General features: G+C 44.0%; 1 non-coding gene across 1 annotated transcript; it reads left to right on the forward strand.

The window, feature by feature from the left end:
• The first annotated feature begins 13,221 nt into the window (after positions 1 to 13,221).
• LOC144690249 (U5 spliceosomal RNA) lies at positions 13,222 to 13,334 on the forward strand. Its single transcript, XR_013578834.1, has one exon. It is a non-coding gene; the product is annotated as a U5 spliceosomal RNA (small nuclear RNA).
• The last annotated feature ends 3,288 nt before the right edge of the window (positions 13,335 to 16,622 follow it).

Consider the following 16,622-nt stretch of genomic DNA (forward strand, 5'->3'; position numbering starts at 1 on the left):
TTACCGACACGCATCGCTAAGGCATCTGGTTGTGGTGGCCTCTGGTCATCCGAACCATCTGTGGAGAGAGAAACAGAGTTAATGCTGCGACAGTGTGTCATTACCTCTAATCTAAATCTGCAGGAATTACATATTCATTTTATCAAAAGATTGTTGCAGTGTGTCCTGGGCTGAAAAAGGACTCACACGTGGGCACTGCTGTGAGCAGCCATGTGGAACATACTTATTTTTTCCAAAAATATACTTTATTGATAAAATTTCTAAAAGCATATTACAAAACATTTCAAATGGAGAGTTACAAAATAAATAGAAGATGCCATGGATAGGGGATTGGCTAGCTAACAGGAAGCAGAGAGTTGGTATAAATGGGTCTTTTTTTTGGTTGGCAGGATGTGACGAGTGGTGTGCCACGGGGATCAGTGCTGGGGCCTCAACTTTTTACAATTTATAGAAATGACTTGGGTGAAGGGACCGAAGGAATGGTTGCTAAATTTGCTGGCAACACAAAGATAGGTATGAAAGTAATTTGTGAAGAAGATACAAGGAGGCTACAAAGTGGCATAGATAGGTTAAGTGAGTGGGCAAAGATCTGGCAAATGGAGTATAATGTGGGCAAATGTGAAATTGTTCATTTTGACAGGAAGAATAAAAAGAAGCTTATTATCTAAATGGTGAAAGATTGCAGAGCTCTAAGATTCAGAGGGATCTGGGTGTCCTAGTGCATGAAAGGTTAGTATGCAGGTACAGCAGGTAATTAGGAAAGCTAATAGAATGTCATCAATTATTGTGAGGGTAATTGATCACAGAAGTAGGGAGGTTATGCTTCAGTTGGACAGGGCATTGCTGAGACCACATCTGAAGTATTGTATACAGTACTGGTCTCCTTATTTAAAGAAAGATATAAATGTGCTAGAAGCAGTTCAGAGAAGGTTTCCTAGACTAATACCAGGAATGGGCGGGTTGTTTTATGAGGAAAGACTGGACAAGTTAGGCTTGTATCCACTGGAATTTAGAAGAGTAAGGGGTAACTTAATTGAAACCTTTAAGATCCTGAAGGGTCTTGACAGGGTGGATGTGGAGAGGATGTTTCCTCTTGTGGGAGAATCTAGAACTAGGGGTCACTGTTTAAAAATAAGACAGATGACGAGAAATGTTTTCTCTCAGAGGGTTGTGAGTCTTTGGAACTCTCTTCCTCAAAAGGCAGTGGAAGCAGAGTCTTTGAAAATTATTAAGGCAGAGCTAGATAGATTCTTGATTAACAAGGGGGTGAAGGGTTATTGCGGGTAGGCAGAACTGTGGGGTTGAGGTTACATTCAGGTCAGTCAAGGTCTTATTGAATGGTGGAGCAGCCTCGGGAGGGCCAAATGGCCTACTCCTGCTGCTAAATTGTACAGAAACTGCAATAAAATTCAACTTTTCTCCATACAGCATGTTCCAATCTTGAGATGCTTCAAGGCAATTTCTATCTTCTTGAAATTGCAATATACATTCCATGTAAGGCATATAGCCCGAGGGGTCTACACAATTCCCAGACCCTCGGAGTACTATGGTTGAAAAGTCTTAGACAGCGATCTTTCCAAATTGCGACTCTGTGGCAGCTGTCCCAAGCTTTAGTGCATCCCTCAGCACATAGTCCTGGACCTTGGTATGTGCCAGTCTGCACCACTTGGTCGAGGACAACTCTTTGTACTGCAAGACCAGCAAGTTTCAGGCAGATCAAAGAGTGTCTTTAACTGAGTTGAAGGTCCTCCAGCAGCAGCTGATATTTATCTTGCTGTGTGTCCCTGGGAATAGCCCATAGAGCACAGAATCTTATGTCATGGAGCTGCTCGTGATCAACCGGAAGAAAAAACACTGCATCTCTGTGCAGACCTTCTTTATAAAGGTACATTCCAGAAGGAGGTGGAAAACGGTCTCTTCCCCACTGCAGCCACCTTGAGGGTAACTTGTGGAGGGGGTGAGACCCCAGGCATATAGGAAGGATCTGACGGGGAGGGCCTTTCTCACCTCCAGCCAAACTATGTCTTGGTGCTTGTTTGAAAGTTCTGGGAGATGAGGCATTCGGCGAAATGACTTTAACAGTCAGCTCAGGGAATCATCCAACAGGATCTACCTTTTCCCGCAGAGCCCAAGGACATTACGTACGGACCACTGCCTGGTGGACTTGCGGCCAAAAGTGCTTTTCTGCATAAACCTTTCCACAAGGGGTAAGTGGTATGGCACGGTCCAATTACTTGGAGCATTCCGCAGCAAAATGGCCGGACCCATCCTTCACAACACCGAGGACAGGTAGAGCCTCAGCATGTAGTGACACTTGATTGTATACTGAGAGTCCACACACAACTTGATGTAGCTGTACACATAGGTGGGCATCAGGATGAGTGCAATGTTAGGTACATTTCTTCCCCCCTTAATCTAGAGTTTTTACTTCAAATCCCTCCAAACACGGTCAATTTTCAACCTCCAGATGAAATGGAAGACGGCTTAGGTGATCACTGGGGTGAGGAATGGGTCAGACCTGCACCACGTACAGCAACACCGAGAGCGCCTTGTGCCTGATGACCTGGTTATCGGCCACAATGCTCAATGATGTTGTAGAATGGATTGTGGGCACTGTATTTGTTGTTTAGTAAAAGGCTTTTTTTCAAACATGAAAGTAAAAATCTTTTATTTGTGCTTCTACACTGCCGGCAGTTTACAATGCTTCATTACAATCATACATAAGTGTGCAGCGTGTGTTCACTCAGTCACTGTTTATACCACAAGTGCAACAGGTTACAGCATGAGACAGACAGAAAGCAGCATTAATATCCAAACATGTAGGCTTGATTTCCAGACCTGTGATCACCAGCTGCCCTGTTGCCTCACCTTCCCCCTTCCCTATCTCCGCCCTCTCCCCATCTTGCCCACCCAACCCATTCCACCCCTCAATCTCCACCAGCTAGCCAATTTACAGGGTAAGTTACAGGTCACTATATCTCCAGTTTAGACCCCTTCGGTATTGAAATTGCAGCCACCGTTCCCCACTCAACAAGGACGCGTAATTTTTTTTAGGTTGACCGTTTATGGGTCATGAAGAACCCTAAATTGGGCAGTAAAGGACTCTTCCAACCTGTTTGTGAGCCAGCTGTAGAGATCAGAATCGCTAGCAGTAAGTAGGAAAAAGAAAGTTCTAGAATGTAAACCCGGCCCATGAGGGCTTAACCTCAGCGGCCACCCAGAGACAGTACTCTCGACCTGAGCTCATTGCTTGGCTTTCTTCACAATGGTCCCCACAGCGGAAATGACCGTGGTTTTTGCCCCGGTGGCACTGGTGGTTACCGTGACGACCCTTGGTAGCGTAGCGGTGGTGGTAATGATGGTCGGCTGAGCTATTGTCGTCACAGGCACTGCAGAGTCCCATTTCCTCTTCCTTTTCTGGGAATCTGCCACGGTCGTGCTTGCTGTGGTTGTGGTGGCTGTGCCAGAGCTGGTGTTGGTTCCTGTTTTTGTTCTGGTGACAAATTCAATCTTTGTTCGCTCCTTCTTGGCTTTCTCTATTTTGTCCATTTCTATTTTCTGGGCCTTGGCTAATGCCTCATAGTACGAGTCCTCTGACCATCCATGGGGGTCAAACATGTCTTTTGGGTAGTTTGTACCGTGTTCAACAATGCCTCAGAACTGAATGAGTTTTTCATAAATGCTGGGGTTGCGGAACTCCTTTTTTCTCTGAATGATGTTGTTCATGTCAAGGCCTTCATTCAGCTTTCGGTCGTACAGCTTCTGAATTTTCTCCTGTAATTGATTAGAGCATCTCCCCATGGGCTCGGGAGGCATTTTGATGTCATCAGGCGACAGGTTCCTCACTTTTTCTGAAAACGAAGCAACCAGTTCCTGAGGATTCTTGAGATTGCCTTAAAGGTTGCGGGCTAGTTCCTGTCAAAAGCCTGCACCTGGCACTCCCGCCCTGGCTAGCTCCATTGCGTAGATAGGCATGTCCTCCTCCCTTGTGGAAAAGTTTATGACGAAAAACACCTTTGACCACAAGTCCACCAGGCAGTGGTCTGTACATATCATCCTAGAGGCCCTGTGGGAAAAGGAGATGGTCGATCATGTTTGATGGTTCCCTGAGCAGACTGTCAAAGTTATTTGGCAGGATGCCTCATCACCAGAACTTTCAAACAAGCACGAAGACGTAGCTTGGCCGCTGGTGAGAAAGGCCCTCACCGTCAGATCTTTCCTACACACCCGGAGTCTCGACCCCTTCGCACGTTGCCCTCGAGGTGGCTATGGTGGGGAAGAGAATATTGTCCACCTCTTTCTGGAATGTGCCTTTGCGAAGAAGGTCTGGGGCTGTGCCCCAGGGGAAACTTTGCTTGATCGACAGCTCGGGCTCTCAATGGTCAAATTTCGCAATGTTTAACTATGGAAGTTTAAGTGGTTTCAAGGGTCTGGATGATTGACATCTTTATTGCCTTGTAGTGAAATTACCTTTTTTAACATTGTAGAAAGTAATAAATGAGTGATTTTTAAAAAAACCTTTTGTTGAGGTTCATCCTGAGCAGCTCTGTGATACACGACTCTGTGCTCTACAGGCTGCCTCCAGGATGCAGTGCAAAGATGTGTCCTCGACCGAGTGTTGCAGTCTGGAACATTCCAAGTGCTGAAGGATGCACTAAAGCTTGGGGAAAGTGCCGCAGAGGCACAATGGGGAAAGGTTGCCATCTAAGGCCTTTCAGCCATAGTGCACCAGGGGCTGAAAACTGTGTGGAACCCCTCGGGCTGACGTGGAATGTATATTGTGAATATCAAGTGTATTGAAATTGTATTGAGGCACCTCAGAGTGGGACATGCTGTAAAAGTTGAATTCTATTGCACTTTCTCTAATTTTCAATTTGAAATGTTTTGTCTTCAGGCTGTATGCCTGCATGGAATGTATGCTGTAAATATCCCTTTTTGAAAGAAAAGGACTTTGAACTTGTACAAGTCACATGGTGAGGAAGCCATTTTGTAGTCTACTTTAAAAATTTTGCAGAAAGCTGCTGGGAAACAGAGATTCCAGCCAAAGTAATCAACCAGCTATAAGACATCCAAGCAGCCAAGGTAATAAACAGCAATATCTTGAAAGTGGGAGAAAAACTCCCCAACCTGTTCCAACTTCAAGTTCACCTGAGAACCAACCTCCTGGAAATTCAATTCCAAGAGGCTTCACAGCTTAATGAGAATCCTCTGCTTTACAAGACCTTCTTTCAAAAAGGGAGACGTGTTAAATATACATCCTGTATTTTTATTTGGCTCTTTGAAATTCATCCAGTCTAGTTTGGATGCGAGACCATCATAATACAATACAATGCTGTGGTAATCCATTAACATTCGCCTAATACACATTGAGTTTTGATGTTTCTTTTCCCAAGCTGAAACAGAAAGATGAGCCGGTTGGAATGCTATATTTTTTTTGTTGATGGTCTATCCTTAAACAAAGGGATGTGTGAATTCTTTGGCTGGCTGTGAATGTCCATATTTAATTGGGTATTTGCTGAGACTCAGAACTGCCTGGACCTCAGAAGCAAAATGTTACATGATTTGCAGTGACCATTTTAATAGACTGTTTGTGTTCCAAGTTTTTAAAGTATTGACTGAAAGTTCATAATATACTGGAAACATGGCTATAGTGATTAATTATTGATTCTTCAATTATAACTCAATTGATGTTCACTACTTATTAAATCTTCTGTTTCTAACTGATGACTGATTAATACGGTAATTCTGATTAATACATTTGGTAATTACAAATTACAAAATGGCTTCTTTAGCCTAATGTTAGTTTCAAAATGGCTTCCTTGACCTTGATCTGTAGCTTGCTACAGTGGATATAATAAGAAAACATGGCCAAGCAAAGATAAAACTTGTGCTAAGGTGGGTAGATGGGGCTAAGATGCAGATCAGTCATATAATTCAATGTTAGAACAGGCTCACTGGGCTGGATGACCTACTCCTGCTCCTATGTTCCTGTTTACACAATTTACTCTGCCACTTAACTTTGTTTTGTCAGCAACTTTATAGCCTTATATGTCACTTATAAATGTTCTGAAAATATGAGGCCCCAGCACAGATTCCTGAGGAACATCATTATCCTTATCAAGGCACGCGTACATTTAGAAGTGATTCATTTTGGTAGGGAGAATTAAGAGAGACAATGTTAACTAAATTGAACCATTTTAAAAAGGGAAATTAAACAGAGAGTCTGCGGGTGTGTGTGGTGATGAAAATTGACAGACCTGAAACTCTGTTCTCCTTCAACAAGGTACAACTTTTTCCAGCACTGACAGCATAAGACTGGAAGTTATCGTGAGTTGTAAATGTCCACTTCAACAGTGTACTCTCTGGAGAAGGGTAGAATCACTGACAGCAACTTGTGGATTTCCATGTTACGTGTGGACTGCTGGTGGGTCATTGACCTGAAATCTTGGCCTGAATTTTCATCACCGAGGCAGGGAGAAGTAGCTTGGAAAATTCCTGACTCAGCTTGCCTGGCTTGGGAGAAAGTGCCCGCAAAGGCGGGTTCTTCATTATTGTGTGGCAGGTGAGGGCAGGAGTCAGGCCAGCTGGCCCGAGAAAGAGGTCAGAGGCAGCCATAGGGTCTGCAGGGTGCTGTGGCAGGCTGCTTAAAAGGCCTGCCTCTGTGCTGTGGGGCTTTGTCCCAGTTAAAATGAAAACATGGAGGCCCTCATGCCGCAGATCCCACATACTCCCCATGCCCATCTATGTTGCCTCATGCCCCTATGCCAGATTATGCCCCCACCTACCCCCTATGGCCCTTCTTGCCCCCTATGCCAAGCTCCACCCCCCCCCCATAGCCTGTCCTGTCCCCTATGATAACCTAAGGCAATTCCATGCCCATTGACCCAATGTACACTATGTAGAGTCAATGAATCCTATAGTGACAGTAGGATGTTTACAAAATAGATTTTTAAAAGTTTCATTCATTCATTACTTTCCGCTATGTTAAAAAAAAGTCATTTACTACAAGGGAATAAACGTGTCAATCATCCAGACCATTTAAAGTATCAATAATAGAAACCACAAGCCCCTGTTAGGACTTAACCTTGTGTAAATAAACATTGTGAAATTGACCACAGAGATCAGAGAGCTGCCAATCAAGCAATGTTTTCCCTGAGGCTTAGTTGTTTCAACAATGGATGTTCTGGGCTCTGAGCCTATCTCTGCAATGGAGCCGGCCAGGTCGGGAATGCTGGGTGTGAGCCTTTGACAGGAACCAGCCCCCACCTTTTAAAGGCACTGCTGAAGATTGGACAGTCCAGACCGTCGGGAATCCCAGAATTGTGACCCACCCGCCATTTTTAAAGGGCTCCTGAGTCACCCCAATTCGGTGAAATTCAGCCTGTTAACTCTGTTTCTTGATCCACAGAAGTTTTTTTCCTAAAAATATATTTTATTCATAAAATGTATAAGAGTACATTATGAAAGATTCAAATTGAAAATTACAGGAAGCACAATAAAATTCCACCTGTCTCCATAAAGCATGTTCCACTCTTGAGGTGCCTCAATACAACTGTAATATTCTTGATATTTACAGCATACATTCCATGCAGGCATACAGCCTGAAGACAAAACATTTCAAATTGAAAATTAGAGAAAGTGCAATAGAATTCAACTTTTACAGCATGTCCCACTCTGAGGTGCCTCAATACAATTTCAATACACTTGATATTCACAATATACATTCCACGTCAGCCCGAGGGGTTCCACACAGTTTTCAGCCCCTGGTGCACTATGGCTGAAAGGCCTTAGATGGCAACCTTTCCCCATTGTGCCTCTGCGGCACTTTCCCCAAGCTTTAGTGCATCCTTCAGCACTTGGAATGTTCCAGACTGCAACACTCGGTCGAGGACACATCTTTGCACTGCATCCTGGAGGCAGCCTGTAGAGCACAGAGTCGTGTATCACAGAGCTGCTCAGGATGAACCTCAACAAAAGGTTTTTTTAAAAATCACTCATTTATTACTTTCTACAATGTTAAAAAAGGTAATTTCACTACAAGGCAATAAAGATGTCAATCATCCAGACCCTTGAAACCACTTAAACTTCCATAGTTAAACATTGCGAAATTTGACCATTGAGAGCCCGAGCTGTCGATCAAGCAAAGTTTCCCCTGGGGCACAGCCCCAGACCTTCTTCGCAAAGGCACATTCCAGAAAGAGGTGGACAATATTCTCTTCCCCACCATAGCCACCTCGAGGGCAACGTGCGAAGGGGTCGAGACTCCGGGTGTGTAGGAAAGATCTGACGGTGAGGGCCTTTCTCACCAGCGGCCAAGCTACGTCTTCGTGCTTGTTTGAAAGTTCTGGTGATGAGGCATCCTGCCAAATAACTTTGACAGTCTGCTCAGGGAACCATCAAACATGATCGACCATCTCCTTTTCCCACAGGGCCTCTAGGATGATATGTACAGACCACTGCCTGGTGGACTTGTGGTCAAAGGTGTTTTTCGTCATAAACTTTTCCACAAGGGAGGAGGACATGCCTATCTACGCAATGGAGCTAGCCAGGGCGGGAGTGCCAGGTGCAGGCTTTTGACAGGAACTAGCCCGCAACCTTTAAGGCAATCTCAAGAATCCTCAGGAACTGGTTGCTTCGTTTTCAGAAAAAGTGAGGAACCTGTCGCCTGATGACATCAAAATGCCTCCCGAGCCCATGGGGAGATGCTCTAATCAATTACAGGAGAAAATTCAGAAGCTGTACGACCGAAAGCTGAATGAAGGCCTTGACATGAACAACATCATTCAGAGAAAAAAGGAGTTCCGCAACCCCAGCATTTATGAAAAACTCATTCAGTTCTGAGGCATTGTTGAACACGGTACAAACTACCCAAAAGACATGTTTGACCCCCATGGATGGTCAGAGGACTCGTACTATGAGGCATTAGCCAAGGCCCAGAAAATAGAAATGGACAAAATAGAGAAAGCCAAGAAGGAGCGAACAAAGATTGAATTTGTCACCAGAACAAAAACAGGAACCAACACCAGCTCTGGCACAGCCACCACAACCACAGCAAGCACGACCGTGGCAGATTCCCAGAAAAGGAAGAGGAAATGGGACTCTGCAGTGCCTGTGACGACAATAGCTCAGCCGACCATCATTACCACCACCGCTACGCTACCAAGGGTCGTCACGGTAACCACCAGTGCCACCGGGGCAAAAACCACGGTCATTTCCGCTGTGGGGACCATTGTGAAGAAAGCCAAGCAATGAGCTCAGGTCGAGAGTACTGTCTCTGGGTGGCCGCTGAGGTTAAGCCCTCATGGGCCGGGTTTACATTCTAGAACTTTCTTTTTCCTACTTACTGCTAGCGATTCTGATCTCTACAGCTGGCTCACAAACAGGTTGGAAGAGTCCTTTACTGCCCAATTTAGGGTTCTTCATGACCCATAAACGGTCAACCTAAAAAAAATTACGCGTCCTTGTTGAGTGGGGAACGGTGGCTGCAATTTCAATACCGAAGGGGTCTAAACTGGAGATATAGTGACCTGTAACTTACCCTGTAAATTGGCTAGCTGGTGGAGATTGAGGGGTGGAATGGGTTGGGTGGGCAAGATGGGGAGAGGGCGGAGATAGGGAAGGGGGAAGGTGAGGCAACAGGGCAGCTGGTGATCACAGGTCTGGAAATCAAGCCTACATGTTTGGATATTAATGCTGCTTTCTGTCTGTCTCATGCTGTAACCTGTTGCACTTGTGGTATAAACAGTGACTGAGTGAACACACGCTGCACACTTATGTATGATTGTAATGAAGCATTGTAAACTGCCGGCAGTGTAGAAGCACAAATAAAAGATTTTTACTTTCATGTTTGAAAAAAAGCCTTTTACTAAACAACAAATACAGTGCCCACAATCCATTCTACAACATCATTGAGCATTGTGGCCGATAACCAGGTCATCAGGCACAAGGCGCTCTCGGTGTTGCTGTACGTGGTGCAGGTCTGACCCATTCCTCACCCCAGTGATCACCTAAGCCGTCTTCCATTTCATCTGGAGGTTGAAAATTGACCGTGTTTGGAGGGATTTGAAGTAAAAACTCTAGATTAAGGGGGGAAGAAATGTACCTAACATTGCACTCATCCTGATGCCCACCTATGTGTACAGCTACATCAAGTTGTGTGTGGACTCTCAGTATACAATCAAGTGTCACTACATGCTGAGGCTCTACCTGTCCTCGGTGTTGTGAAGGATGGGTCCGGCCATTTTGCTGCGGAATGCTCCAAGTAATTGGACCGTGCCATACCACTTACCCCTTGTGGAAAGGTTTATGCAGAAAAGCACTTTTGGCCGCAAGTCCACCAGGCAGTGGTCCGTACGTAATGTCCTTGGGCTCTGCGGGAAAAGGTAGATCCTGTTGGATGATTCCCTGAGCTGACTGTTAAAGTCATTTCGCCGAATGCCTCATCTCCCAGAACTTTCAAACAAGCACCAAGACATAGTTTGGCTGGAGGTGAGAAAGGCCCTCCCCGTCAGATCCTTCCTATATGCCTGGGGTCTCACCCCCTCCACAAGTTACCCTCAAGGTGGCTGCAGTGGGGAAGAGACCGTTTTCCACCTCCTTCTGGAATGTACCTTTATAAAGAAGGTCTGCACAGAGATGCAGTGTTTTTTCTTCCGGTTGATCACGAGCAGCTCCATGACATAAGATTCTGTGCTCTATGGGCTATTCCCAGGGACACACAGCAAGATAAATATCAGCTGCTGCTGGAGGACCTTCAACTCAGTTAAAGACACTCTTTGATCTGCCTGAAACTTGCTGGTCTTGCAGTACAAAGAGTTGTCCTCGACCAAGTGGTGCAGACTGGCACATACCAAGGTCCAGGACTATGTGCTGAGGGATGCACTAAAGCTTGGGACAGCTGCCACAGAGTCGCAATTTGGAAAGATCGCTGTCTAAGACTTTTCAACCATAGTACTCCGAGGGTCTGGGAATTGTGTAGACCCCTCGGGCTATATGCCTTACATGGAATGTATATTGCAATTTCAAGAAGATAGAAATTGCCTTGAAGCATCTCAAGATTGGAACATGCTGTATGGAGAAAAGTTGAATTTTATTGCAGTTTCTGTACAATTTAGCAGCAGGAGTAGGCCATTTGGCCCTCCCGAGGCTGCTCCACCATTCAATAAGACCTTGACTGACCTGAATGTAACCTCAACCCCACAGTTCTGCCTACCCGCAATAACCCTTCACCCCCTTGTTAATCAAGAATCTATCTAGCTCTGCCTTAATAATTTTCAAAGACTCTGCTTCCACTGCCTTTTGAGGAAGAGAGTTCCAAAGACTCACAACCCTCTGAGAGAAAACATTTCTCGTCATCTGTCTTATTTTTAAACAGTGACCCCTAGTTCTAGATTCTCCCACAAGAGGAAACATCCTCTCCACATCCACCCTGTCAAGACCCTTCAGGATCTTAAAGGTTTCAATTAAGTTACCCCTTACTCTTCTAAATTCCAGTGGATACAAGCCTAACTTGTCCAGTCTTTCCTCATAAAACAACCCGCCCATTCCTGGTATTAGTCTAGGAAACCTTCTCTGAACTGCTTCTAGCACATTTATATCTTTCTTTAAATAAGGAGACCAGTACTGTATACAATACTTCAGATGTGGTCTCAGCAATGCCCTGTCCAACTGAAGCATAACCTCCCTACTTCTGTGATCAATTACCCTCACAATAATTGATGACATTCTATTAGCTTTCCTAATTACCTGCTGTACCTGCATACTAACCTTTCATGCACTAGGACACCCAGATCCCTCTGAATCTTAGAGCTCTGCAATCTTTCACCATTTAGATAATAAGCTTCTTTTTATTCTTCCTGTCAAAATGAACAATTTCACATTTGCCCACATTATACTCCATTTGCCAGATCTTTGCCCACTCACTTAACCTATCTATGCCACTTTGTAGCCTCCTTGTATCTTCTTCACAAATTACTTTCATACCTATCTTTGTGTTGCCAGCAAATTTAGCAACCATTCCTTCGGTCCCTTCACCCAAGTCATTTCTATAAATTGTAAAAAGTTGAGGCCCCAGCACTGATCCCCGTGGCACACCACTCGTCACATCCTGCCAACCAAAAAAAAGACCCATTTATACCAACTCTCTGCTTCCTGTTAGCTAGCCAATCCCCTATCCATGGCATCTTCTATTTATTTTGTAACTCTCCATTTGAAATGTTTTGTAATATGCTTTTAGAAATTTTATCAATAAAGTATATTTTTGGAAAAAATAAGTATGTTCCACATGGCTGCTCACAGCAGTGCCCACGTGTGAGTCCTTTTTCAGCCCAGGACACACTGCAACAATCTTTTGATAAAATGAATATGTAATTCCTGCAGATTTAGATTAGAGGTAATGACACACTGTCGCAGCATTAACTCTGTTTCTCTCTCCACAGATGGTTCGGATGACCAGAGGCCACCACAACCAGATGCCTTAGCGATGCGTGTCGGTAACATCATCGTCCACTGGATGGCGTCACCGTGTGGTCGAATGAAGTCACCACGCATGTGGTGACATCATTACATTTGGCGATTCTGTGTCATTGCAGAGACCACGGTGGTGGGGGTGGGCGAAGTTTGAAAACAAACCTGATCTTGCATCCCCGTCACATTGAGGCTGCTGCAGAGGAAAGGATTGAACACAGGCCCTTGCTTATGCTAAGCGAACTAAGGGTTAAATCACTCACTATGAAGCCAAACTGGCAAAAACTGACTTTCTGGTGCAAAACCATACGTCGGAACACCCTCTGATGGTGCCAAGCATGCTGAGTATGTTCAGAATTTTTTGCTTTTATTTCTAATTTTCAGCACCAGCTGTACGTGGTTCTTAAAAAAAATTCTCACTTGAGTGAGAGAAGTAAGAATAAACTCTCTGCCCAACCACTGAACAACAAATACAGTGCCCACAATCCATTCGACAACATCAACTTCCTGCGGGAAGCAGCCAGATAGGCCCCGCCCTCTCATTTACATAACTATAATGCTGTGCGAAAAGATTAATAGTTATTCGTCTTTTTAAAGGCTATTACCGTATTTTAGTTGATTATTTTTATTAAACTCCATGTCAGTTATATTGGTCTTTCTCTAGTGTCGGAGTTGACTGTCGGTACGTTGGTTCAGTATGATGTTAAAGAGCTAAGTGCGTGGTGGGTTGAGAGTTGGGTTGCATTATTGGCCAGTATGCTCTGGTTTCTCTTCAGATCGTATAAATCTTTCGCCTTTTACTAAAGATTTCCGTGGAGAGGAGCACTCAGAGTTTAAGTTAATTTTTTGTGGCCCTGCTTTAGTGGGGCTGTCTTACGAATAAAGAACAGATTGATCTTATTACGGTTGTATTATTTGCTGAGGAGCGTTTTTTTCGGAGCTTTCTCGAATACTATGCATTATGATTGGCTTTTCGAGTGCTCTGCGTTATGCTTAGCGTTTACGTGATGGGCCAAAAAGTCTTTATTTTGTCATGTAAATGCTTCAATGAGATTATTGCAAGTTCTATTTATGCCTACCAGTCATGAATACAGAGGAGAGGGGAATAGGGACCTAGACCAAAATGAATTGTCCAAAATAATTCCTATACTCCCAAGATATGTCTGTGCATAAAGATTGTGTACATGGATCTAACTTTGTCTGTTAATTTATCCTGTGCAATACTTTCCCAACTTTACTGGCCCCATCCTCTCTGCACTATATTGACATACTCTAATATGGAGGGAAGAGCTGTTTAACATTAAAATCACTGGCCTGAGAAAACAACACTTGATCGACAGCAGGTCTACAAATTATTTCAGGATTACTTGAGTGAGTTATTTGAAAGTTGAGTTCCTAATAACTTCATATTCTGATCATAGCTGTAAAATAAACTTTATTCATAAATGGTGCAAGAATATATATATAAATACAAGCCAGACAAGTGAAAATATCCTAACTACATAGCCAGCATTTACCTTCCTGACACAAAGGAACCGAGGGTGGACCCTGTGGGATGGTTCCCCGAGCAGACTGTCAAAGTCATTTGGCAGAATGCCTCATCGCCAGAACTTTCCAACAAGCACCAAGACGTAGCTTGGCTGGTGGTGAGAAAGGCCCTCCCCGTCAGATCCTTCCTACACGCCAGGAGGCTCACCCCCTCTGCACGTTGCCCTCGAGGCGGCTGTGGTGGGGAAGAGACCGTTGTTCACCTCCTTGTGGATTGTGCCTTTGCAAAGAAAGTCTGGAGAGAGATGCAGTGGTTGCTGTCGAGGTTCATCCCGAGCAGTTCTGTGACACAGGACTCTGTGCTCTACGGGCTGTTCCCAGGGACACACACCGAGACAAACATCGACTGCAGCTGGAGGATCATCAACTCGGTGAAAGAGGCGCTTTGGTCTGCCCGAAACTTGTTGGTCTTCCAGCACAAAGAGTTGTCCCCGACCGATTGTTGCGGACTGGCACAATCCAAAGTCCAGGACTACGTGCTGAGGGACGCACTAAAGCTTGGGGCAGCTGCCGCAAAGGCGCAATGGGGAAGGGTCGCTGTCTGAGACCTTTCTACCACAGCGCACCGAGAGACTGGGAACTGTTTAGAGCCCCTCGGGCTGTACAGATCAAAATGAAAGGCTGTAAATGATTGTAATATTGTTTGTACTGATGCACCTGGTGATACATTTTGTAAAAGTTTAACCTGGATTGTACCCTTGTAATGTTGTTTTTGAAATGGTTTGGAATGTGATTGAAGATATTTTATGAATAAAGTATATTTTTACAAAAAAAAACAAAGGAACCGTACCATGACAATACACATACAAACCCCAGTTCCCTGCCATGGATGTGCTGACATTCCTCTTCAGATAAAGAAAAAGCATATCATTGTGCAAAGATAGGTGGAAGGCCAGAAGATTGGACAGAATATAAGGAAGAGCAAAGAATGACTAAAAGACTAATAAGGAGGGAAAAATTAGAGTATGAGAGAAAGCTAGCCAGAAATATAAAACCAGATAGTAAGAGTTTTTATACATATTTAAAACAGAAAAGTTAACAAAGTGAGTGTTGGCCTTATAGGAAGTGAGTCTGGAGAATTGATAATGGAAAACAAGGAGGTGGCAGATGAATTGAACAGGTATTTTGCATCAGTTTTCACAATAGAGGATACAAGTAACATCCCAGAAGCAGCTATAAACCAGGAAATGGTAGCGGGGAAGGAAGTCAGGAAAATTACAGCCACCAGAGAAGTAGTATTGAGTAAATTGTTGGAGCTGCGGGCTGACAAGAGCCCAGGTCCCGATGGACTTCATCCTAGAGTCTTAAAAGAAGTGTCTAGTGAGATAGTTGATGCATTGGTTTTAATTTTCCAAAACTTGGGGAAGGTCCCATTAGATTGGAAGATAGCAAATGTAACTCCATTATTCAAAAAGGGAGAGAGACAGAACTCGGGAAACTACAGGCCAGCTAGCTTAACATATGTCGTAGGGAAAATGTTACAAGTTATTATTAAAGAAGTTATAGCAGAGCACTTGGATAAGCTCAAGGTCTTCAGGCAGATTCTACATGGTTTTGTGAAAGGGAAATCTTATTTAACCAACTTATTGGAGTTCTTTGAGGAAGTAACATATGCTATAGATAAAGGTGGACGTACTGTACTTAGGTTTCCAGAAGGCATTTGATGAAGTGCCACATCAAAGGTTATTGCGGAAAGTAAAAGCTCATGGTATAGGGGTAACATATTGGCATGGATAGAAGCTGGGCTGGCTAACAGGAAGCAGGAAGTAGGCATAAATGGGTCTTTTTAAGGTTGGCAGGATGTAACAAGTGGAGTGCCACAGGGATCAGTGCTGGGCCCTCAACTGTTTACAACTTATATAAATGACTTTGATGAAGGGATGGTTGCCAAATTTGCTGATGACACAAAGATAGGCAGGAAAGTAAATTGTGAAGAGGACATAAGGAGGATACAAAGAGATATAGATAGGTTAAGTGAGTGGGCAAATATCTGGCAGATGGAGTTTAATGTGAGAAAATAGGAAATTGTCCATTTTAGCAGGAAGAATAAAAGAGAAGCATATTATCTAAATGGTGGGAGATTGCAGAACTCTGAGGTGCAGAGGGATCTAGGTGCAGAAGGATCTCTCGTGCATGAATCACAAAAGGCTAGTATGCATGTACAGCAAGTAATTAGGAAAGCTAATAGAACATTATCATTTATTGCGAGGGAATTGAATACAAAAGTAGGGAGGTTATGCTTCAGATGTAAGATCACATCTGGAGTACTATGTACAGTATTGGTCACCTTATTTAAAGAAGGATGTAACTGTGTTGGAAGCAGTTCAGAGAAGGTTTACCAGACTAACACCTGGACTGGGTGGGTTGTCTTATGAGGAAAGGTAGGGCAGACTAAGCTTGCATCGGATGGAGTTTAGAAGAGTAAGAGGCGGCTTGATTGAAACATATAAGATCCTGAGGGGTCTTGACAGGATGGATGTGGAGAGGATGTTTCCTGTTGTGGGAGAATCAAGAACTAGGGATCACTGTTTAAAAATAAGGGTTCGCCCATTTTAAACAGAGATGAGGCCAAATTTTTTCACTCAGAGGGTTGTGAACCTTTGGAACTC

Source organism: Cetorhinus maximus, chromosome 14 (assembly GCF_964194155.1).
Source record: "Cetorhinus maximus chromosome 14, sCetMax3.hap1.1, whole genome shotgun sequence".
NCBI lineage: Eukaryota > Metazoa > Chordata > Chondrichthyes > Lamniformes > Cetorhinidae > Cetorhinus > Cetorhinus maximus.